The sequence below is a fragment of the Centruroides vittatus genome, unplaced genomic scaffold, assembly GCF_030686945.1.
Source record: "Centruroides vittatus isolate TY-2023 unplaced genomic scaffold, ASM3068694v2 contig_357, whole genome shotgun sequence".
NCBI lineage: Eukaryota > Metazoa > Arthropoda > Arachnida > Scorpiones > Buthidae > Centruroides > Centruroides vittatus.
This window is the reverse complement of record NW_027122180.1, coordinates 2760070-2785870: the sequence shown is the minus strand read 5'-3', so window position 1 is coordinate 2785870 and position 25801 is coordinate 2760070. Positions and strand designations below refer to the sequence as shown.

General features: G+C 24.8%; 1 protein-coding gene across 2 annotated transcripts in view; it reads right to left on the bottom strand.

Annotated features, from left to right (window-relative positions):
- The window catches only part of LOC136974846 (glutamate receptor ionotropic, kainate 2), a 231572-nt gene that overhangs the window by 119820 nt on the left and 85951 nt on the right, over positions 1-25801 (bottom strand). The gene's annotated exons all lie outside the window — the stretch shown is intronic.

Sequence of the window (25801 nt, the reverse complement as noted above, 5' to 3'; positions counted from 1 at the left end):
TATTAAATAAATTGATTTTCTAGTATAATATGCTTCTTGTCTAGCTTGGAATATACTTGTGAGCGCTATAGAAACATATTTTTCCTAGACTTATTAACTTTAGACACAATATTAGCTTTAAAACATCAATTTATTTTTCAAAACAGAATGCATTTCGGACCTACAGTTGATGAGAGACTGTATGGCCTCTTATCTCACCGTCTAAAGACGGTGTAATAAGTCTAGGAATGAAGAGGCTCACAGGTATATAAATTGATTTTGTTCTAGTTCGGCTCTTTTGTTTAAAAAAAGAAAAGAAAACAATTCTACTCATCTTCTGATCAAAATATATTATTATTAATATCAACTAGATTGTAAATTCGGTATAATTTTAGAAAAATATCTAATGAGTGAGTCTGATGATTAAGTTATATAGAATATATAAACAACAGAATACTTTTTAATAGGGTTTCTCAAACGGGATCCCGGTCGTTTTTTTTAACCCGGGAAATATCCCGGGAAATTTTTCTTATCCCGGGAAATTCCGCAAATTTCTTAAAAATTTACTGTTTTCTTATTTTGTGTTAAAGTTCAGGAAATTTTGCAAATAGAAAGCATAATTAACTCATAAACTGTCTGAATAAATTTGTATTTATTAATTTTAAACCTACTTATTAATTTTTTAAATTTTTTCCTCGTTATGGCATGTTACAAATGGTCAATAATCAATGCGTAGCTTATTTGTGGCAGGACTCTGAAAATTCTTTACTTGTCAGAACCTGTAATATCTGGAATAATTGTGCTTATGTTGTCTTAGTTTTTACCCATGCGCAGTAGCTTCAATAACTGCATTATGCCAGATTATGCAAATTAGCAAGGATGCAAACGAGTATGAAGTTTTTCTTCATAAACGTGATTATTAAAGACAAACGAACTGTCGAATTATCGAGCTACAAGCTTAATACCGCTATTAAAGCAGCCAAGGTAGACAAATCAAGAATACTAGAAAGCAAAAGAACTACTACAATCTCGAAAACGAACTAGAAATCTTCCAGGCTACAGGTGAAAAAACACATAACATCTATTTTCTCTTAAATGCATTAAACACGATTCCAATCACATCAATTGAATCGGAAAGGGCATTCTCGGTAGCGAGACTTTTCATTACTAAAATAAGAATTAGATTGAGTGATCGGAGTATTGACCATCTTTGCTTTTTAAAATCTTATAATACAAAATATTATTGTAAATTTTTATAATGTTTTATTTAAAAAACGAAAATTACCTTTTATGTTAGAAGTTTGATCTAAATTCATTTTTTTTTTTAAATTTTCAACTCAATTCAAAGTCTTTTTTTGTTGTTGTTGTTGTATGCAGTTTCCAGCAAACTTTAATACATTTTTTCTATTAGTGAACATTTCTACGTAATTCAAAGATAATTTTTAATATATATCTTACACAGAATTATTAATGTGATTTTGGAGGTTGCAGAACGTATTAAATTACTTTAAAAAATGAAAAATAATTATATCATTTGATTTCAAGCTATTTTGTATATCTTAAAAATAATTATTTCTATCCCGGAATCCCGGGACAAGCAAAAGACCGCGAAACGAGAAACCCTACTTTTTAACAATAATAACAAAATATATTTGTTCTATTTAAGTGAATTAACTAAATTTTTCTTATAAATAAAGTATATGCATTAATTTTTTTCTTTGCTGAATATATGTACGAATATAATAGGCCATTACTCGTAATAATAAGGTAAAATACATTTCTTAATTTGAGTATTTTGCCTAATTAATCAATTTGTACTATCTGCATAATATAATAATTATTCTAGACATTATGTTCAAAATCATATACCAGAAAATAATAATAATCTCGCATTTTTTAAAAATATTTTTAGTATGATGAAGTTACATATTGATTTATTTGTTAACTACTGTATTATGTTCTAATATTTTTAATGGTCTGTGTGTATAGCAAATTCTGTATGAAAGGGAGTCTCAGAGAACTTTCAAATATTGACAAATGTTCTTAACATTAATCATTTGTGATTTTTTTTCTGTTTATATCTCTTAAAGAATTAAAGAAAGCACAAAAGTTGAAGTTTTCATAAATTTCATATAAAAGATAACGTTAAAAGAAATAATAATTTCCTTTTTCATATAAATGTCTCACTTAAAATAGTGAATTAAATATATAAATTTTATTTTCATACAAGCAAAATTGTTTCACGAAGCCATGATAAAATTTCCATTAATTGGATTAATTTTTTTAAATATAATAAAATATTGAATAAATTATATATTTAAAATTATGAAAATTTAAAAAACTATTTGAAATAATAAAAATTAATATAATTTTAGATTCAATTAATCCTTTATTTTATTAAAAATACTCCTCTTTTCTGATCCATAACTCAGTAAAAATAACATGAATTTGTACTAATGAATGAAATTAATAACATTGAAATAATGTCTAAGAGAACTTTAAATAACATTCAATGGAAGTATGAATGAACAATTTAAGTAGAATAATTTATAATTAAAATATCCAGCAACCAGTCGGGTAAGTTTTCCGGCGAAAAAATTTAAATTATTTCATTTAAATATTTTTATATTATTAATTAATACAAATGACAAAAAGTTTAATTTTCAGGGTCGCGGTGATTTATATATATATATATATACAGTAGAGCATCGATTATCCGACTTAATTGGAGACTGGGGTTGGTCGGATAACTGAAAATTCGGATAACCGAAAAGTATGAAAAAAATACATTATTAGTATAGTATTAGGCCTGGTTTAAATACTAGCCTACCTTTCATGATCGAGCCAGTTCTGCCAGCTAAAACATGCAAAAATTTAACAAAAATAATATTAAAGTAGCCAAGACATAACCAAATATTGTAGCGCCACATCACTAGCGGACATTTGAATTTGCCGACTAGAACGCGGTCGGTTAACCGATAAGTCGGTTAATCGGGGTCGGATAATCGATGCTCTACTATATATATATATTAAAAATACAAATGCTAATAACGAGTAAAATCTTCATTAAATCCGACCCTATTCGAGATATGACAAATATATCCCCTCTATCTTCCCACCTTCTGAACCTTTAACCAAATAAAAATTGACAGCACAAATCTCCCTAATATGCAAACCTCCCTGCAAAATTTCAGAAATTTTCAACAAATGGAATAAAAGTTACAAAGCTTCAGATTGGGTAAACAAATTCGTTCTCCATATACAAACATACATACGTAGGAAAAACCCCACATTTTTGCACGAGGTTTTAACAAGAGTTTTTGACCGATCGCCGTACTTTCCCTCTGTTATATATAATAGACGAAAAAATAAAAATTGTAAAGTTATTTTTTAAAAATGACATTTACCCATTTTTTCTTACTAATTCACTATAAAACTGAATGCTTTGATGAGTCTATCAGTTTTAAAAGACAAATAAACAAAAGTTAACCATTAGACTGTATAATTGATAATCTTTTGAATCATTCAGGATTTAAATTTAAATTGCTTTTATATAAATACATTTTAATCAAAAACTTTGACTAACTTTGTTTCAAAATTTAATTTATTTTGTTAGTGTTTAATCTCTTGGGTCATATTGTCGTTTTAAAATTTCCTTACAGTAATTTAATGAAGTTAAAATTGTCAAGTGATACAAATATTTAATTCCCTTTAATATTGACAAGTCATTCAATTCTTTTAGTAAAAAATAATTAAGAAAAAGAAATTAATTTATTTGCCAGTGACAGATAATTCGGCCAAACTTTAAGGAAACTTTTAATTTGTCAAAGTTCCAGAATAAGCTAAAAATAAGGTTTAGTTATAAGTTTAATTATAAAAAAAATAATTAAAAAAATAAAAAGAATTATGTATCTATCAAATTGAGTATGTCAGTGACAAAAATTGAATAAAAATAATCATTTATTCTTGCATTTTACATCAGAAAATTAAACTTGATAGATTGGCGAAATTATTGTAGTAATACAGAAAAAGTCGTTATATTATTATCGCCAGGAGGGGCGAAACTTTATGACATGTGAAATGTCGCTAGAATTGAATGACTTAAATTAAATGGAACAAAATCCGAATACTAATTACTTTTTATTATTGAATCTTACAATTTCGTTGACATAATTTCAAGTAATTACATAATTCAGTTTGAGTTCTAATTAGATTATGTTTATAAATTTGAAGAACTATCGTTTAGAATTTATTGTGACACATGAAGTTTAATACTTTCCGAAAAATATTGATTGCACTTTTAGCTTGGTTATTGCAACTGTTAACACACAAGTATATTGCTTTACAAATTTTACAAATAATCTGGTCACTGTATATTGCATTTAATGAAGTGAATGTAATGAACAACACATTACGTTGAAATTGTCAAAAATAGTGAATGTAATTAAAGTTTATCTGATAACTATAATTATATTTATATATCGAGATTCATTTATGATAATAGCTTATAAAGCATTAATTTAACAACGTAAATTCATTTAGACCTACGAAAAAATTTAAATTCTGCGATTAATATTACTTATTTTACCGCATTTATTATACTCTACATATTCATGTCACTTTAAAAATTATATTTACAAGAAATCCGATTCTTTTATTTATACAAACTTAATTTTGCATATAACTTTAAGACAGTTTTAATAATATTATATAAATAATAATACCGCGATTAATTAATTATATATAGATATTTTATTTTCTAATCTACTTCATATTTGAGCGATGTAGAAAACTGTTTTAGCATATTTTAAATAAAGTATTACATTTATTTTATTTTTTGATTTAAATTAAATATTAGAGTAATTTAAATACTAATTTACTTTAAATTAAAAACCTATAGCTTCTATCGAAACTAAGCAAATAAGCGAAAAATGAATTTATTAATAAGATCTGAATTATCTATTATAGAATAATAAAAACATTAAAATTTTACATTTCTTCTTACAGGTTATAAAAGATGTTCGAAAATGTCACCATATAATTATATAAATTATGAGTGATTGTGGAGAAATAATTAAAAAATAAATGCAGCAAATTGCAGAACTTCCATCAAAAGAATGTAGACACATCACCTCATAAAAAGTGATGTATTTCACCCATCAGATGCAAGCAGTTATTTACTAAAAGTTAGCTAAAACAACAAGATGACATATAGACTATCGTCTATAGATGCAATGGAAGATGACATAAGTCATCTGTGGTAGTCAGAGATTAAATTTTGAATAGGAGCAGATAGATGAGATAAATTATTGATTAATTTTACTGTTTAAATAAACGAACTCCATGTTTACGTGCAGACTTAATTTTCTATTATGGTCTTTATTAATAACATTTGTTCTTCGAATGTGATTAAGAAATACAGTTTAAAAAACAAAATTTTATTATAAATTTTCGAATCAAAAGTAATGCGAATTTTGACATGAAAATTAAACTTGTCCGAATAATTTTCGTAAAAATTTTATTAATTCATTCATTAGTAAAATTTAAAATTCTTTCCTGAAAATAGATACCACGTCAGAATTTAGGACAATGCCGAATTTATTTTTCATTCTAGATTTGATTAAATGGAGTTTGTGTATTTGACAAGCGAAAAGAATGAACCGAAAGCTGTTGTAATACAAAGTTGTGAGAAGTTTTGTAACACAATTGTTATTTTTTTAAAAGTTCACTATTCTTGGTTAAGTTCGACAAAATGCTTTCTAGATCATCCGTTTCAATCGATTGATTCTCTTCCAATCAGAAGAGGGGTAAGATTAAGTGGTTCGAACTTTAATCTTTGACATCTTTTTCCCGTATCACTTTTAATTAGCAGAAACTTCTATCTTGAAGATGTGATAAAGATCTTTTCAGAATAGAAAGAATTTATACTATAAATTTTCATCGTCGCAAAAAGTAGATATCTATATTATCATTAATTACTTCGTTTAAGAAATAAAATATTTTGACGATCGTAACGATATAAAGAATATTATCGACATTATATTTGTTACATCTATAAAAATATATTTCGAAATAAAAATTTTTGGCTGATGAGTGCTGAAAATCCTTTTTAAAAATAATATTTTTTAAAACTTCTTTGTTGATCCTTATCTAAAATCTTTCTTTTCAAAATAATTTTTACTTTTCTTTGGTCTATTTTTATAAAAAGATAACATTTCAGTGAACAAAATCATTACTTTTATCCCAAACTAAACGTTATCAATAAAACAATTTAGTTTTATTCGTATTTTTATTAAAATTCGTATATTAATGATGCCTAATTATGGTTACAACTAATAATTTTTACAAATTAAAGGTAAAAATTATTTCATTTCAAAAAGAATTATAATTCAATTTAATCAAAAAAATTTTATTTTTAAATGTTACATTAAAAAATAAAACAATATTATATTTGTTTAAATAACTTAGTTGAGCATAACACACTATTTTAATTGTGAAATAAACTTTTAAATAAAACTTTTACCTCAAAATAGTGGAAAAACGATAAAATAGAAAGAAAATGTGTTTAATTGATGAAATATCATTAATAGATATACGTCAACATATTCAATGTATAATAATAAATAATCTTACTAATAGTAATAGATAAAATATTAAGCTTAGGTTGTATATATATGAATTTTTCATATGAGGGAACATTGCTGCTTTTACCATTTTAATTCTATTCATTAGTAGATTATAACAAGACACTAATTTTCTTTTAATCACCAAAACCGCTCATTTTCGAACATTTATAGTTATTTTTCGAACAACAATTCAGACCTAATTTTTATCAAAAAATCTACTGTATCAAAATTTCAACATTTAAAAAATAATTTCCAATTTTAAGACAAAATTTTTTTCATATTTCAATTTCAAAAATTTGAGACCAACTTGAGACCAAAAAGATTAAAAATTAGGAAGACAATTCCAAGTCATGTCGTTTTACAAGATTTTAAAATTTAATTTGCAATACTTATACATTTTAATTTTTAATTACAGTAATTTATTTTCTTTATTGTTTTGTCGGGTTATTTTCCATATCTCATCAGAAGATAAAAAGCTTTTTTTTCATCATTTTATTTCTATAAAAAAATATTTTCCACGAAAATTTAAAAGCTAATATATCCATTAAATTCTAAAGATTCATTTATGGTAAAAAAGGGAACTTACAAAATTAAAATATGATTTCAAAAGAAAATGAAAAAAAGATATATTGGTGTTCTTTACATTAAACTGTGAATTATTTTGTCAATTATTCAGTTGGTTATCCTACAGATTTGTAATCTTAAAACAGATGATGAGAAATGGTCTGGATTAAGTAAAGTATGTTTGAATTCTTTTTCAAGTAAGTTTGGTCAAAGAAAAATATATAAAACGAGCACTTATTTATTGTGACATCGTCACAATGCCGGGCTGCAATTTTTAACCATATTTTTAATAATTTTTTAATTTAAAATATATGCTCTCCGCTTCAAATCAGGAGTGTCTTGCCCCTGTACATCATACTTTTCCTTTAACAATAGAGTCGCACCGGTCATCTATCTAACACCTTTCAGGAGACTATATTTGAATTAAAATAACGTGACTTACGGTATGCATCGGAAGTTCCTATATAGTTTATCGTAACCGCCTGCCGCTACGGTTTCCATATCAGGTCTCGGATTTCATCTATCTAACTCTGTTCCCCAGATTAAGGAAAGAAAGAGACAGACAGACAGACAACAGTGGGAATTTATAGGTCTACAATTTCTTCAAATTGTAGCCCAACAAACAGAATATTCGATGAAATTATAAGCTTTTTATAGAATTATACTAATTGATAATAATAGGGAATTAAATATGATATTCATGAACGATGACTGTGTAGAAATGAATTACAAAACGAAAGGTCAACGTACCGAAAATAATTTTAATACAAAAGCAGCTGTATAATATGGCTGCTTTTATCACAAGTCCTACAAGAAGTAGATTATACAAAGTGCTTGATAAATTAGATGACAAAGTAATATATTCAGATAAGGACAGTATTGTTTATGCTGAAGGTAGAACCAATAAAAGAAAAACAAGAAAAATTATTAGGTGTATGGACAGATGAATTAGAAGATAAATATGTGATGTTACGCATATCTGTGGCTAATAAAGATTATGAAATTGCATACTAAATAATAAAGATGTAGAAGGAAAAAGAGAAAGGATTTAAAATGAATTACAAAAGTGAAAGTACTCTAAACTTCAAAAATAGAATGAAAGTAGCAACTGATAAAAACAGAATATTGAAAAGTAGAAGATAATGAATTTAAAATTCAAAAAGATAGATTATAATGAGTAAAAAATAAATAAAAAATATGTATTTGGGTTTGACAAATAAAAATATTTTAGATGATTATAATACTGTTCCTTTTAAATAAAAAAAAATTCTATTTTATAAAAATTACACAAGATAATTTATCCAAAAAATAATACTATAGGAATGGACGAATTCAATAGTATCGGATAATCCCAAAAACCTAAAAATTCAAAGATATAGAATTTGGAGAATATTAGCCTATGTATAGCATTGAAAAGCTTCATACTAAATATGGAAATACCGTCATTGCAACATTAGAATTTGATGACGAAGAAAGAGCTTTCCGAAAAGATATGAAAAATTAAGTAATAAAGCAATAAAGAAGAAAAATAACATTGATTTCAAAATAAAATAATTTATTAAAGCACACGAATCATAAATTTTGGAAATTTATAACAATTTTTTTTTCTTTTCTTATTATTCTTCCTTAAAATTTTAATATTTCAATTATATTTGTTAAACTCAAGTAAATTTGTAGTCATATCTGATAGTGAATAATAAGAAAGAATTATTTTCTCTTTAATTTAAATTTATTATATATAAAAAATAAATAGCGAATAGCATATTTTAAAATTAAATGGTTTATTTACGTTTTATTTTCAAATACAACAAAAATTATTTTCATTTCATAATTAGAAATAACGTTTTATCAAGAAAAGAAACATGTGGCAACAAAATTAATTATTTATATTGAAATTGTGACTTTCATACTACACAGTTAGCATGAATCTACTAATTATGCCTTCTCAAAGTTTACGAATTATCTAATTTAAAACATTTTTGTTTAAATATAAAATAAATCTTCAATTATAATAACATTTCCAACTGGGTTAAAATATATTTAATATCAATCAAAAGTTATATTTTATTTGAATTTTCTTTAATTATAAAACCAAATTTTATCTTAATAAAAGCTGTTATTGATAACATTTCTAAACATTGTAAATTTATTTCGTTTATCACAAGGAAAAATGACAAAAGATAAATGATCATTAAGTGAAAATTTAAAAATTTCGATGTTAAATATATATGTTAAATTAATTAAACGTGAAAATTAAATAAAATTGTTTAAAATTAATGCAAGACACCAGAAATTGAAAAGAATTGAGGCCAGACTGAGCGAAAACAATGCTCTGATCTCTATCACCCATCATAAATTAAGAGATCAATTCGAACCCGAACTTCATGGTAGTAGGATACATCTTACTGTCTAATCATCTGGTCAAGTATGCGTAATGGATTCAGATTGATATAAGTAAGATGAAGTAAGATAAAATCGAATGAATTATTACAAGTTCTCATAATAAATTACAGAGTAATCAACGAGCATACAACCTAGGAGGTTAAACACGTGTCTGTATCGCCGAAGGATTCGAGTTTGAATATTCCAAATTGAATATCCAAAATCTTTCAAGGACGGGTTTGAGATATGTTAGGATTTTTGTGGACCTAACTGTGGGACTCACATCTGTGGGCCTTGCTGACATAAAAATTTTAGTGCATGCATAAAAAATAAGTTTAAAAGAAAACAAAAATATGAAAAGTAATCTTATAAAACACCCGGAATTGAAAGAAAAATATTTCAAAATAAATCAAAGAAAGCCTTTTAAATATTCAAATACAGTTCTCTCACTAATCCGAACTCCGCTTAATTCGAATCAGTTTTGTTTGTTTTTCCTCCAAATACCTAATCAAAAAGAAATCGTAGATTGTTTTAAAAACACAAATAATTTGTTAAATTAATATGTATCCCACATTTAAACACAAATATATGCAGTAAACAGCTTAATAGTTTTTCAAAACATACTATCTGTAGCCTTTTATCTTCTTCCTATAAGTATTACACTGTTAATCCGAACAACTCACTAGAATAATTACTTCGAATTAGCGAAAATGACTTCTATTCAGAATACTTTGATATGATTGAAATATATCAATTTTTTTTTTTTTTCGTTTTAAACTACTAAATCATCTTTCAATACGGTTTGAGAGATGAGAAATAATATTCAAATTCAAACTTTCAGCAATAACTTAAGAATTCGGATCAAACTTAAATTAATATCCTACATGAGATAAGAAAATATATCATGAAAATTTAAAAATCTTAATAATAATATGAAATACAAATTATTTCTGCATATTTTTAAGTATAAAATATGAAGAACATTTGATATGATCTACGGTTATAGATAAATCCATAAACATGCTTATCATATCTCTAAGTATAATCATAAAATAAATCGAGTTTGAATGTTGTGAATTATAACTTAGATACTGAAATTTCTATAAATATCGATTTATATTTTGTATATTATCATTTTGCCAATCAATATTTTAAGAAATAAATTTTTTATTTTATTATTAATCATAAACTTTGTAGTTTTTATAACATAATGATGAGAATTAATAAATCTTAATACCTTAATCTTATTTTATTCTCCTCTACTAATTTTTCTAATCGGAAATCTTAGTTAAGAAACTATATAAGAAAAAAATTTTATTATAATTTAAATTTTTGATAGATCAATTATATTCTATTGATATTATTACAATTTTTCATATAAATAGCAATTTATTTTCATGTTAAATATTTTAAAAACTTCGCATTAAAAAAAATTTAAAATAAAATAGCTGTATTTTTTCATGATCTTACAACAATTATTTTTTTTTCATAAAACTACAGCAATAAAATCTACGGCAAGTTTAGTCATTTAATAAAAGAAAATTTTCGAGAAAGAGATAAATTTTTCACGAAACAAACAACAAAAAATCAAGATAGATTTTAAAAGTTCTAGAATCGTCACGATTTATTTATTATTAATAGAGTTTCTTGGCTGCAGGTTTATGAAGTTTGAAATTGTATCACTGTATATAAATTTTGCATTACTCAAGTTTTATAGAAAGAAGTTGTAAAAATTCAAAATCACTAAAATACGTTAAAAATAATTTCAACGAGTCCTTTTACGACTTTTCCGTTGTTATTGAAAACGATTTAAGAAAAACAATTACTAAAGTAAACTTTTAAAATATAAATATAAGAAAGAATGTATAGCCTAACATTTTAAAAATGCTCTAGTTTGAAATTTTATTTAAATAATTAATTAATTAATAAGGATAATTTTATTAGTGCAGTATTTAACATTTCGTTTCTATTTTAAATATTACGATTCCTAATAATAATACCACAGTGAAGATCTAGTGAAGTTCTTGTGATGTTGTTTCCCAAACTGTCTAGTTGGTTTCCGTGTGTATCACGATTCGATGTAGTAGATTCAGGTTCGATGGAAGCACACCTCCACACTCAATTTAAACAATATTTACAGTTTATTTACAAATCCAAAATGTATAGAATGTACTGTACAGGATCGAAAAGATAGTATATACAGGATATATAAAGCGTAGTGTCTCACGTACCAGGTTGGCCTTCGGGAACTATTAGACATTAGACTCTGTAGAGGGCTCAGTCGACTTGTGGAGTTGGCTCAACTATACGGTCCGTCCAGCCTCCGCACTTACCCGTTCCTAAGATCGTTATCAGAAAAGTTCACTCTCTCTATGCTCAGCGGGCTTCTCAAGTGCCAGAGGCTACCGTATTATCAATCTCTTGTCCTTCACTCCTCCCTCTCCCGTTTGCTCCGCTATTTGAGGGTTTTTTTTTTTGACAGAAAACTTCCGACCAACCACAAACCGTTTTTTCGTGAACAGCTTACACTCAGGTCCGCTGTTATTCGACGAGAGTGGAGCTTACATTAACGTTCGCCACTTGTTTACGTTTAGTAGTTTTTTTTAATATGGCAAGCACAGGTCTGCCCACAGGTGGGTTCAATTGACAAAGTCGGCGCTTCCTTTGTTTTCCCTCTGTTTACAAGTCAACACCGTACAAGTGGTATATTACCTGACCGCAGTGGGTCCAATTGACAAGATCGCGCTTCTTTTGTTTCCTCTCTGCTAAAAGGCCAGTACTTTACAACCACATAATTTAATAATTTACAAAGTAAATCATCATAATTCCCGAAAGAATGCTTGAATTTGCGAAAATGAAACAATTCCTTTCCATATTATGGTGTTTTTTGTTTTAGTGCTCATAGATTTCGTGTTTTGAACTATTGATATGATCGACTTTTTCGTCATTCAGGCTATCATAATTTTGTTAAATTAAATTAATTATGGGCCTGGCTGAACTCATAATGAGCATAAAAAAGTTCTCTTAGTGCCTATATGGCAGAAAGAGTCAGAAATTAATGGAAAAACTCCTCAAGAAATAGCTTTAGTAAGAAGAAAAACGTACTATTTTTCTAAAAAAAATGATATTACACCAAACTTTTTAGTATTCTTATTTACATGCCAATATTTCTCACTTCTAACGAGTTCTTGAGATTTTCATACAGATATATAAAATATATAGTTTTCCACGTTATGCATTTTTGCATTTCAATTGAATCTGTAAACAATGTAATTGTAATAAATAATTAATAATTTAATATTGTCAGTTTAAAACATAAAAATTCAAGTAACTTGCTGATAGATTTTTATTTTTTCTATAACTTGCAGACAATTAAAAATAATTAATATTCCAGTCTGAGATTTATTATTAATGCTGGAGACATTAATGTATATTTATTTTTTAGTTTATTTATTTTAAATATTATTTTACGTTAAAAATAATAATGTTGATCTTTTTCATTTGTATTATAAATCCTTATTAATTTCTTAATTAAAGTAAATTTTAATGATATTAATAATTTTATTTTACATTTCCACTTTATATAAAATTGAAAGGATATTATTAATGTAAATAATTATAATAAATCTTTGGTAAATTATACATTTATTCAAATTTTTGACGATTTCATTTCTTAAATTACATATGGTAAACTACGTATGGTAAACTACTGACATGACAATTTAAATATTAATTTCTACAAGACATTTTAACGATTACCTTTTTGTACCTTATAATAAAATAGCCTTTCATCGGAATGTAAATAGCTTTCGATATATATTCTACGAGACATTCTTTTCTGTTACAGCATTACTCAAAATTGAGATACAGTAATTAAATTTAAAGTAAATTAATATGTACTCAGTTATAATGTTTAAAATAAAGAATTTTCTACTAGAGTAACGTCAATTTTTTCCCCTAGATAATTTCTAAAATAAATATAAAAAAAACAAAACTGATCTCTTTTATTGTTATACATGTATTGTTTATCTTTTCTCTTTACATCCAGTTAAAAAATTATTTACTTTTGTACAATTAAACCTCTCTTAATTAAGCCATAATCAATTAATCTTACATTATTTATTATTATTTCATATTTCGTTTATTCTATGAAAGTTTATTGAGTTGAAAATATTTTTCTTTAGCAAACCCTTTAATTAAATATTATTACCGTATCAAAAATATTTATAACACTATTGCCGTATTCATACGGTATTAATAAATTCAAATCAAATATGTATAGATATTTATTTGCCTTTTTATAATAAAAAATATTCAGAATGTAAATAATAGCTAACTGATAAAGTAATATAATTATTTTAGTTTTATTAGTAAAATAATATCAGCTAAATCAGTAAGAAACTGTAAAAGAAATTATTTTCTTTATACCTTATATCTAGATATTTTTTTATGTAAAAATTTAAAATCTTCATCATTTTGTTAAAATTTAGGGGAGGGGAAAATCATGACATTAAATGAAACAGTTACGTTAAAAGTCGTACGTATTTTTAAAAATAATTAAACAAAAATATATTTCTCGACATTTCTGATGGTTAAAGAATAAAATAAAATCGAAAATGCTGTTGTAACATTTAATAATTAATTCAATTATATTTGTTTTGTACATATTTAAGTGACAAATCAACTTATAAAAGAATTGTAATTTCTGATTACTTTGAACAAAAAAACCAAAAACAAAATAAATTACTAATAAAAATAAAAGACTCTAATTGCATAATTTACAAGTCTAATTACTTACTTTTCCGGTTTATATTAATTAATATATAATTACACAATTCCATAAAACATAATAAGAAAATTTGCAGTTATTGTATATGCTAATTCAATTTGGCATATCATGTAAAATGAATATAATTAATGATATTAATTATATTATTACAAGACTGCATGCTGTAAATTAAATTATGTGAATTTATATATTAAGCATTAGTGTTCATAAATTTGGGTTAGATATAAGATATATATATATATATGCATATATATTTGTGTGCTTGTGTGTGTGCGTACGCATTAATCTAGTTATATTGCAATATAAATTAATGTATATATTAATAAAACAATTTTAACAGTAAAATGAATTGAAAATAAAATGCAAAATAAGCGATTGCAGATTGTAAATGCGTTTTCGATCGATTTTATTTACTTAGTCTGAATTTTCAGTTCTTGATATATTTCTTTATTGCAGTTTTCCAGAAAAATTTGTTAAGGTAAACATCAATCTTCCAGTTTGATATTTCAATTGCTTTTATATAGTAATTTTGATGTTTAATTTGAAGTTTTCTTTATTTTCAACAAAGAAAACTTTAAATCAAACATCAGAATTCTTTATATGGTAAAATTAAATTTGATATAGTAATAAATAATAATAAACTTATAAATAAAATAATAAATAAACTTATAGAATAACAAATAAATAAAATTAAAATAATAATAAATAGAAAAATAGCATTAAATTATTATTATATTTATTTTAATTCGGATCTTTTAATTAATTTATAAACATCACTAAGACCTTATAATGCGTAAACTATTAATATATTATTATATAGAATTTATTTTAGTCATAATAGAAAGATGCACTAAACGTGTTTTCTTATAATTGCATTATTTATTTTGCCTTCAATATATAATAAAATATATTAGTAAAAGAAGTTGGAGTAGAAGTATCTAATTTCTTTCTGTTTTTAGTTGGGATAAGTGTTAGATTCCCTTGAGAAGAAAAATCTCACATCAGAAAAAAAAGACAGTTGAGGATTACAAATAATGAATCTACTACACCTCATGTTAGAAATAGGATTATTAAGTAAAGTGAACACATAAACTTCTACAGATATAAAAAAAAAATTAAAATATTTTGAGTCACTATATACATATAAAAGAACTTTTAATATGTTTTTATACCATTGATCAATTTGAATAAAGCAATTAAATTTATTGCTAACTGCAACATATACACTAAAATTAAATTACGAAAGTTTTATTATATTAATAAAACTTTAATTGTATCAATTAAGGTTATATTATAATATAATATGAGAAAAGAAACGTGTTTAACGTTATTTATAAAACTGGCAAAAGTTTTTAACTACTCAAAAATAAATATTAATAAATTATCATTAGATATATGTTTATATTATGAAAATTATACGCTAAATGTTCTAATCAAATCAAACAGGTATAAAATTTAAAAATTTTCAATTTTTATGGAAAAGTTTACGGAAAAAAAATTCGAAAGGGACGATTTTGAACAAGTAAACCGAAGATTTATAGCACAATTAAGTGAGAACAAATTACATGAATTTATTTCCTCAAAGCTAAGCAATTATTTCAAGAATCGTTTTATTTTATTTCTAACATCTTTTATTTCTCAACTTGATTATTTCAGCATAAAAGTTTAAATGTCCATTTAATAAAATAGATTACCATTACAGAATTCCAATAAGTTTAATAGGTCTACTTGTATTTCTTACTGATAATTTACTTATAGTCCATAAAACTGATTTATTTGATTGAGATAAAATTCCTAACTTTTTCCTCATAAATTTTCGAATAAGTTCTTTTATATTTCATCTGATCACAAAAGTGACAAAAAACATCTTTAAATAACTTGAATTTAAAATTGTAATTCCACTTATTACTTATTATAAAGTTTAAATAATCTAATTTATCAACTGCCTGCATTATTTCATGAAATATTTAAAATATTAATTATTATTATAAATATTTTTATACAAAAAATTGAATTCACATCTGTCTTTTTGTCTGTCCGTTTGCTGTCACGTGAGAACGGCTGACTCCTTCTAGGCTATAGAATATATTTAGAAACAATTTCGATATAAAATTGCTTTTGATCGGATTTATTATATTATAAGTATATATTTTTTCGTACATACATTTTTATATGAGTATACTATATTATGTTTACTTAATATATCATTTTCCCGCGCGAAGCCGGATATTTCAGCTAGTAGCCTACTATACAAATATCATTATCTTATATACATTTGGATGGTAAACATTTAATGTTGGTTAATGGGATTAATTATTTAGGGGTAATATTTTTATGGGGCGGAAATTTTAAATATTACGTCAACGAATTGAATGATAAAGTTAACTTCTTAATAAATAATTCAATATATTTATTCTCATCGTAGAAAATAACTAATATAAAACTACATATGAAGCTGTGATTCGTCTATATATTATGTTAGCCCTATTTGGGGTCTTGATTTTTTTGTATGAATTAGAACGATATCATATAATATTTCTTCGTATATTGTTTGATGTAGAAAGATCAGTACTCGGGTATGCACTCTGATGTTAGAGATGTAGGTACCAAGATTTTCTTTTTATTTACACTGAAACAGAATAAAGATATGAATATTAAATTTTTAAATCAAATTACTATGCAACGTGATAAAGTATTAGAAGATAAAAACCTTTGGAAATTGAAATTTAATAAAATTTTTCAGACTTATAGAATTTTTATATATTTGATACTTTGGAGGATGATTGGAAACTAGGTTATACTTTACTATTGAAAGCTGCATATTCTCAATTTAATATAAAAGATCGAATTTTTCCTTTAATCTGTTTATCATCCATGGTATATAAATATTTTAAAAATGCTCTCAAGGTTTAATTTTATGTTAATGAAACTGTTGATTCAGTTAAGATTGACTAGATACTTATGATATAAAGATAATGTATACATTGGTTTTTTTATGGACTATTGTTAGTGTTAGTTCAAAAGAATTCTCGGTTATAAATATCTTGAGAAATTGTGTAAATTTCTCCAAAGAAGAAGAAAATTACAATATTGCAGAAATACTAAAGTTTAGTATATCTTATGACTTTCTATTGAAATTGAATGATGTATGAAAATATCAAATTTATAATTTAAGTAACTTTTTAAAGTCTGATGTAAAAGAACAAAATAATAAGAACATAATTTTATTAATTTGTCAAATCGTTCTACTATATACTGTAAGTACATAACTTTATATTGATTTAGATAAAAGAACAGTTTTTATTTCAAAAATTATGTTCTATCTACTGTAGGTTCTCCACTTGTAACAGATTTCTTACTTTATTACTAATGCATGATTTGATTTGATTTGAAAAACATCAATACTTTCAAATTTTCCGAGTTTGTGACTAATGTCTTCTTTCTTAATTTGTTAGTAATATGTACTGTACAAAGTCGAACGCGCAATTTAAAATTTTCAATATTTAATACTATAATAAAAATTTTTACATGAAATAAAATTCACTTTATTCTATATCTAAGCAAAGACAAGATTACGAAGAAATGTTTTAGATAAAAGCGGTCTCACGTTTATCCAGTTCTCCTATAAGGATTTATCAATCTAATAGTAAATTCCCTTGAGTTTTATTTACATCTTCTGTTAGTTTATATTATTATGTGATAAACAAATGCATTTCTTTCACGCTAAATATATTTTTTAGATACAACACATACGCACATATATAATATATGTAGAGTAATTTACGGAATGGAAGTATTAGCTAAAAAGAAAACAGACAGAAGTAAAATGAAAGCAGTTAGAATTGAGGTCGTCTCTTTATCGTGGATCCAGATGTAAGTTGAAATTTGTATAAGTAATTTAAAAGTTATAGAAAGAAACGTTCATAACGAGATGAGTACAGCATAATAATTTTTAAATAGCATAATTTATAATTTTCTTTTTAAATCAATGAATTAATATTTGTATATGTATAAGTTTATTTAGTTCTAGAAAATTAATACAAAAATTAAATTGAAATATATATATTTACATTGATACACTTTATAGAAATTGAAATTCTTCTTCAAATAGATTATAATTACACTATTTTTGAATAGCGTTGCTTGAATACTTAGCTAATTAGCTACTTTTGCAATTTAAACTATAAATTTAATTTAATTTTTTATGTTATTAACGAATATAAACATAAACTTATAAAGTTAATATTAAGAAATATATAACTTTCAGAAATATTGTATTAAAAATTATAATAATGAAAATTTATTTTGATAATTTATAGGTATATTTAGTTGAAAAATAAATACAAATAAATTATTTTCAAGTTAACTTTCCAACTAATATAGAAAATTTGAATTAAATTCTGTAAGTAATGTGAATATAAATCAATAAAAAGATCGAATCTTTCCTCTAAATACCACATTTGATTTATGTATTTCGTATTTTGCAATGCTAATCTTTTAATTATATTTTATCATATGCACACGATGTTTGAGATGATTATCTAATTCAATAAAGTTCATTTTTTTACTGAACTTGGATATCAGAAGAGAAAATCATGATGATGATGACAACCATGCCAACGCTAACCGAAGATAAAAAAGAGATTGGGATTCCCATCGATCCCAATTTAGTGCTTTCTAGAAAAGAATGATTGTAAGTCACCTTTCCAATTTCTAAAACACTTCCAAAGAGATCAGGATCAGTTACGACTAAGAAAGAAGATATTTTGTGACAGGTGCCGACATGCGCGTTCAAAAACTGACATTTAAAAGTGTTTCCGTTTCTCATCTTTCTCTTTACCTCAGGGTGATTCTTGGATATTTTATGTCCACTTTCTAAACTTTCAATTGATAAATATACAAAGTATTTGAAAATTATAAATTTATCTGTTCTATGATTAATTAATATCTCTATTATCTACGATGAAACTATCATATAAGCTCATATTTTCAAAAAAGATCGAGAGCAATGATATCTTAGTTATTTTCCTAAAACAAAATATATAAAAATCCGTTTTTTTGAGTAGTAAAAGTTGAAAATTTAGATATCTTTATCTTTTATGGTAGATGTAGTCTGCTATCAGCTAGGATTCTGGGTTTTAACCCTGTCAGTTGTTGTAGATACGTCAAGAAGAGATGTGTGTTTCTGTCGACAGCGGTTGCATCGTACTTGTGCAAGATATATCATACCAAAGCTGGTTTGAATGGGAAGCAATCGATTTAAAACATGTCATCCGTCAATCTTACTGGAATCTATATATGTCAGAATAGTCTTTTATACTTTACTTCATATCAAACTAAATCTTACCTGATTGCAATATCTTAATGAATAAATGTAACATTTATAAAGTAAATCCTCTCTTAAATTTTATGCCAAATACTAAAATAAAACTGTCATAAGTTCATATTTATAATAAATCAGAAAAATATGATAAATATTTCTTGTGTGTTACATTACAGTCAGTTCAATAAATGATTCAGGAATAATTTGCAATTCTTTTCCATCTTCCATTTTTGCAACAAAATGAAAAAAAATTATTTCTGTGTTTCTTTTTTTTAGCAAAAGAAACCCAAGGGAAATTTTCATACCAAATGCATGGCAGGTAATAACAAACTTGCCAGAATTTATCAACTTTTTGTTGAACATCGGTAGTTGTCATAAATCGTTCACGTTTTATCGGTTGAATGCAGATGCATAAAAGAACAAAGAATACTTTTCTCCATTCTTGATAAAGACAAAAAATCATTCTAGACATACAAAATGTGATTGTTCGAAAAAGTTCTTTAGTACCTTTCATTATCTGGGAGAAAACTTTGTCAATTTAAAGTCAATTAACAATTTTTTTTCCTGTTTAAATTTAAATGAAATGAAAATGATTAAATTATTCTGATGTATTGTGACATTAAACAAATAAATAAACAAATAGATTATAAATGTAAGGAAATAACCAAGTCAAAAATAAAAATTCCAATCTTCCTCGATAAGAAAATTATTAAAAACTTTACTTTTTCTATTACTTTAAGTAGACTTTTTTAAGTAAAAAAAATTTAACAAGCAGATAATATCTTTGTACCATCAATTTTATCAATATAGTTTCTCTATAATCATAGTGCCATTACTATAGACAAATAGAATCTTATTGATCGATTCTAAAGAATTATCAGTATAAGCTAAGTTTTAGACAAGAAAAATGCATCTACTTTCTATAACGACCGCTTGAAACTTTTGTGTAGAAAAAGTTTCTGATATCGAATAATATTTTTTCTGCTCACTATCTCCATTGGAACTTATATAAAACTTTTACAAATAGCAGTTTATCGCTGCTGAAAATTGTTAGAAGTGTCACTTTACTCCTCATAAGGGAGACTTTGCACATAATTAGACATTATCGACGGCATTAAAAGATATTAAATCAAACCAATCCCGTTAAAAAATTTTTGTAACTATATTAAAAAGTTTTTATTAAATTTTTCCATAAAATTAAATTTAATTAAAATATTTTTTTACGAATTGTAACTAGTAAAAATTCTTTTAAATACATTTTTAAATATTTTAAAATGTTTGAAAATATGATTGATGCTATCATTAAATGGTTATTATTTTTTCATTTCAGCATTGATTAAATACTAAGTAAATGGATTTTAAATCGTGAATTAGAGGAGCCCAATTATGGTTATTTATAGTTACATTAATAAATTAATAATTGAAAATATTATTAATTTTTACAGTTAATTTTATTTGCTCAAATAAAATAAGTATTGTATAAGCAATTACTGCTAATATATAAATATCAAATTTCTTTTAAAAAAAGCCTATTCACTATTCCTCTAGATAAGTATTAATTAAAACTTTTAATTAGATATTAATATAATTTAAATAATTCTAAATTTTTACAAGAACACTTGAACTCTGCATTAATTTAAAAAATAATTATAATTAAAGAACTTCACGAGTCTTGCATTTTAATTAAAATGTTTTTCTTGATTCATCTCTATTAAAAGTTTTAATACGTATCATTTTTTGACTATAAAAGTAGGAAAAAATATATTGATTTTTATGTTATTTCCGTTTGAGTTATTTTACGTACACACAACACAAGAACTTTTCAAATATTCAATTAACAATAGAATGGCAATAAAATTCTTAAATTAACAAAGAATTTTTATTTATTAATATATTTTTAATTGTGAAAAACTCGTTACTTTATTAAGTAATTATTGCTGAATATATGAAAGTTAGATATAATTTTTCATTAGCTAATTATTATTTTTCTAGTAAAAAAGTATTTATATTGAGTAATATAATGAACTATTAAATAATATTATTACTTTTTTAAATATTATTATCATTATTATTATATTTTATTAATGTTTTTTCTATTGTATTGTACAGTTTTAATATTTTTAATTTGTGAATATTCTTTTTTTCGTTTTTTCTTTCGGTTAAATATTAAAAAAATTTAATATTGTTCATTTAAATTTATTCTATTATTTATTTGCATAAATACATATATTATCTTTTAAATAATATATTTTGAATTATAGAAGCATTTGAAAAATATGTTTGAGTTAATTAAAAGCAGAGAAACATATTAAATTAAATTAAAATGGAAAAAAATATTTTAATTTCATTTTTAATTCATCGATTAAATGCAAATAAAGTTTAAAATAAATATTAAAAGTTATTTCTTTATTTAAGTGTAAATAATATCAAAATATTCATATTTTGTTTATGAATTTTTAGAATAATTAAATAACATCTCATTTCTTACAAAATATTCATAATATTTCAACAATTGTACCATTATATTATAAAATGCAAACATTTTATAATATGAACCGTGTGTAAATTTGTAAATTAATATTTACAGTTGTAAAATATTAGATCAAGTCCTCTGTTATGAGAAGTGAAAAATGAAAGCATAAATCTCATACAAAGTGCAATTTTTCTTAAATTAATTAAATAGAAATATGTAATTTAAAAATAACTGAAATTCCTCTCTTGCAAATATATTTAATTTTATTCTATTCGACGCATATTAATTGTAGTTATGGAGGATACGTGAATAGTGGGTAAAAACATTACTGTAAACGTTATTTCCAATACCGTTCCTGTTCTTTTAAATAACTTGTAATATAAATGCTTTATTCGGACTTAACAAATTAATTTCATATATATGAGTGAAGTTCATTAAGTAAGGATAGAAACGCAAGAATGGTCATATGTTATGTTAATTATAAAAATAGTATTTTGAGAAATTTTGCTTTAGATAGCTGGCTTCATTTTAGATATTATAAGACGATATTTAGTGTGTTCTGAGAAACTTAATTTTAAAATAATTTGCTTAATATGAGTATCCAGAATGCTGCCGATACAAAGGCACAAAAACACTCGAAATTTTCAGAATCGATAGGCAATTAAGAGAACGAAGAAGAATTTCTTGAGCGCATAATGACTAGTGATAAAACCTGAATTCATTACTACGAAACGATTTTTATGAGATAGACTATAGAATGAAAAGTTTTCCGATAGAAAAGTTAAAGGTGTAGACATCAATTGGCAAGATTATGCAGACTTTATTTTAGGACAATGACAATCATATTTTCGTGTATGACATAAAACTAGACACTTCAGTGACCAGTGTCTACTACTCTCAGGTGCTCGAAAATGATAAAAGATAAATAATAATCAAAAACACTAGGGGGAAAACAGAAAAACAGTGTAAAAACAGCGATTCTGCTTTATGATGATGCTTTTTCTTTATCAAACCAGAAGAAGCCATCACAATATCAGGACGGGAAATACTACCATATCCTGCGTGCAGCCCGAATTTAGCATTATCTGATTTTTTGGATGTTTCAATTACTCAAAGCATCACTACGAGAATAAAGTTCCAGTGAGACAGTGAAGTGAACGCAATAGTGCAACTCTGAAGTAACCAGAAAAATTTTTTCCATAGAAATGTAAAAGCTAGTAGGAAGAAGGAACAAGTATTTTCCGTGTTAGGGATTATTTTCTCAACATAATCTCAGTTGAGCTGTTTTAAAATAATCATAATTACTAATTTTGGATATACCTATTTATTTAATAACCTCTCGGATATTCTTATTAATTTTTATAAATTATAATATTAGCGATAGCCAACGAATAATTTTTTGATGAAATATGATATTTCCAAGCTAAATTACAAACTTAAAATTTATTAATTAAATAAGCATTAAGTATCGTAAATATTAAAATTTAAATTCTTTCATTTCTTAATTTTAACTTTTAAAAAAGCTAATTTTGAAAATTTATAACAAATATTAAATGTAATAATAAAATACAATATAAATATTTTGCAGTTAGTATAACTGTATAAAGTGTAAAAAAGAAAACCAAAAGACATTTATACTTTCATATTAAAGAATTAATAATATTAAACTCATGAGTATTGCTTCAATAAGAGTCTCTACCGGATATTAAAGTGTTGCACATGTTAAATGCTGTATATCATTACACTTACTAGCAAACCGATCAACTAGAGAATGTTGACGATATTTTAATACATAAAATTATTATACGAAGAATTATATGGTTATTAACTTATACATTCTTCGACTTTAATCCTGCGTTCTGTTGATGTTCATTAATCTTGATTGGTACAACCAACTTGAAGGTTGTCCATCGCTACGTAGACAGCTAATATTACTAGTTAATAGTATGGAGATTTACAATCTGCTTTTCCATCGTCTTGGTTGTCATGACGACCGTCTCTTCGGCAAGCTATTAACCTCCAGGCCATTTCTACATTGGTCTTATCTCGATATTGCTTTTTATCGAAAAACCTACAAAATAAGTTGAGGTGATGACACTAACAGCTCATGGGAACGTATAAAGTTGAAAACGTGTTAAAGCTGTTACACAATTCTCGCAAGAGATCAAAAACTGGAATCGATGGTAAAATAGTGTTTTGGACGAATTTCAAATGTCATAGCTTAAGTATTCTTTCCATTGGAATAATCGTTTTCTTCGTTTCTATACTTTCATACAAAAAACATAAATAACTTATAATAAAATAAATATCCAGCATAAAAGTTCATTATTGAAGTAATGAAATCTATAATATTATGATATTTTCGTTTCTTTTTTTAAAAAAATGTTGAAATATTGAAGAATATTATTTCGAATATTAATTAAATACTAAATAGAAACACACTGGAATGAATTCTTCAGCACAAGGAAAGAATGACTCTATGTTAAATCAAGAAAACGCAACAAGCCTGAAACTCCAGGAGCCATTTTCTTCTAATTTCCAAAATATTTTCGAGAAGATCCAACTTTTCATCTACAGCGGTCTCAAAAAAAAAAAAAAAACATTCTAAACAAACAAACGAACAAGGAAACACAATGTGTATTCTGTTTTCTTGACTGAAATGAATGTTTTAGCAATGAAAATCTAATTCAATAACAATTTAAAAATGACAAAAAATAATTTTTTAAACGCGCAGCTAATTCAATAAAGCATTTTAAATCTAAAGCTGTGTAACAAGATATGATAAAAATTCAAAAATAATTGATTTTTAAGAAAATATCTCTGTCTGCCATCGAAGAAAATAAATATGGTTTCAAGCATTAAAAATGGCTAAATTTCTAAATGTAATTAACACAGTTTGCTCGAATTTCACGTTGCTATTACAGAATATTTTAATTGATATTTGATGCTGCAATACGTTTATTAAATTTATTATTTTAAATTCACTTTTAAATTTTAATAACATTGCGAAAACGTTTAATTTCGTATTTTTTTTAAAACGGGTGGATATTAATTAAAATACCAATTAAGAGGAGAAAATTTTTTATAAAAACTTTTCAATGAATTCCCTACTTTTATGTAAATCTTATATTCATAAATTTCATCTTTTTTTAAATTAATTTTTCATTTATTTAAGAAAATTGCTTTAACCAAGCGTAAAATTTTAGAATTATTATTTTAAATTTAAATTAACAATACGTAAAGACAAAAGATATTTTGTCTTAATTAAGGATCATAAGGAAATATTTATTATTATAATTGAGATAAAATCAAAATTGTATTTTTAATTTTTTTTTAAATACGTAATAGCATTCAGAATTTTATTTTAGTATAATTTTGACAATCCATTTATGTAGCGAGACCATAAACATGTTGTAGTTTAGGAGAAAACACATGTAAACACATGAGATGCTATACCAAAGTACTGTTTCTTTCTATTCGCTAGAACGCTTTCCTTTTTTCCATCAGAAGCATGGGGAAAAAAAAGAAATTCTAGTGTTTGTTCGTAAAACCGTAAACGTGATTATTCTGTATTTCCGGTCGAACTGATTCCTTTAATCTAGCCGTCGCCTTGGACAGATGTTCAATCAGTAAAGAATAGGTTGTGTGCAGTTTCAATGCAATTC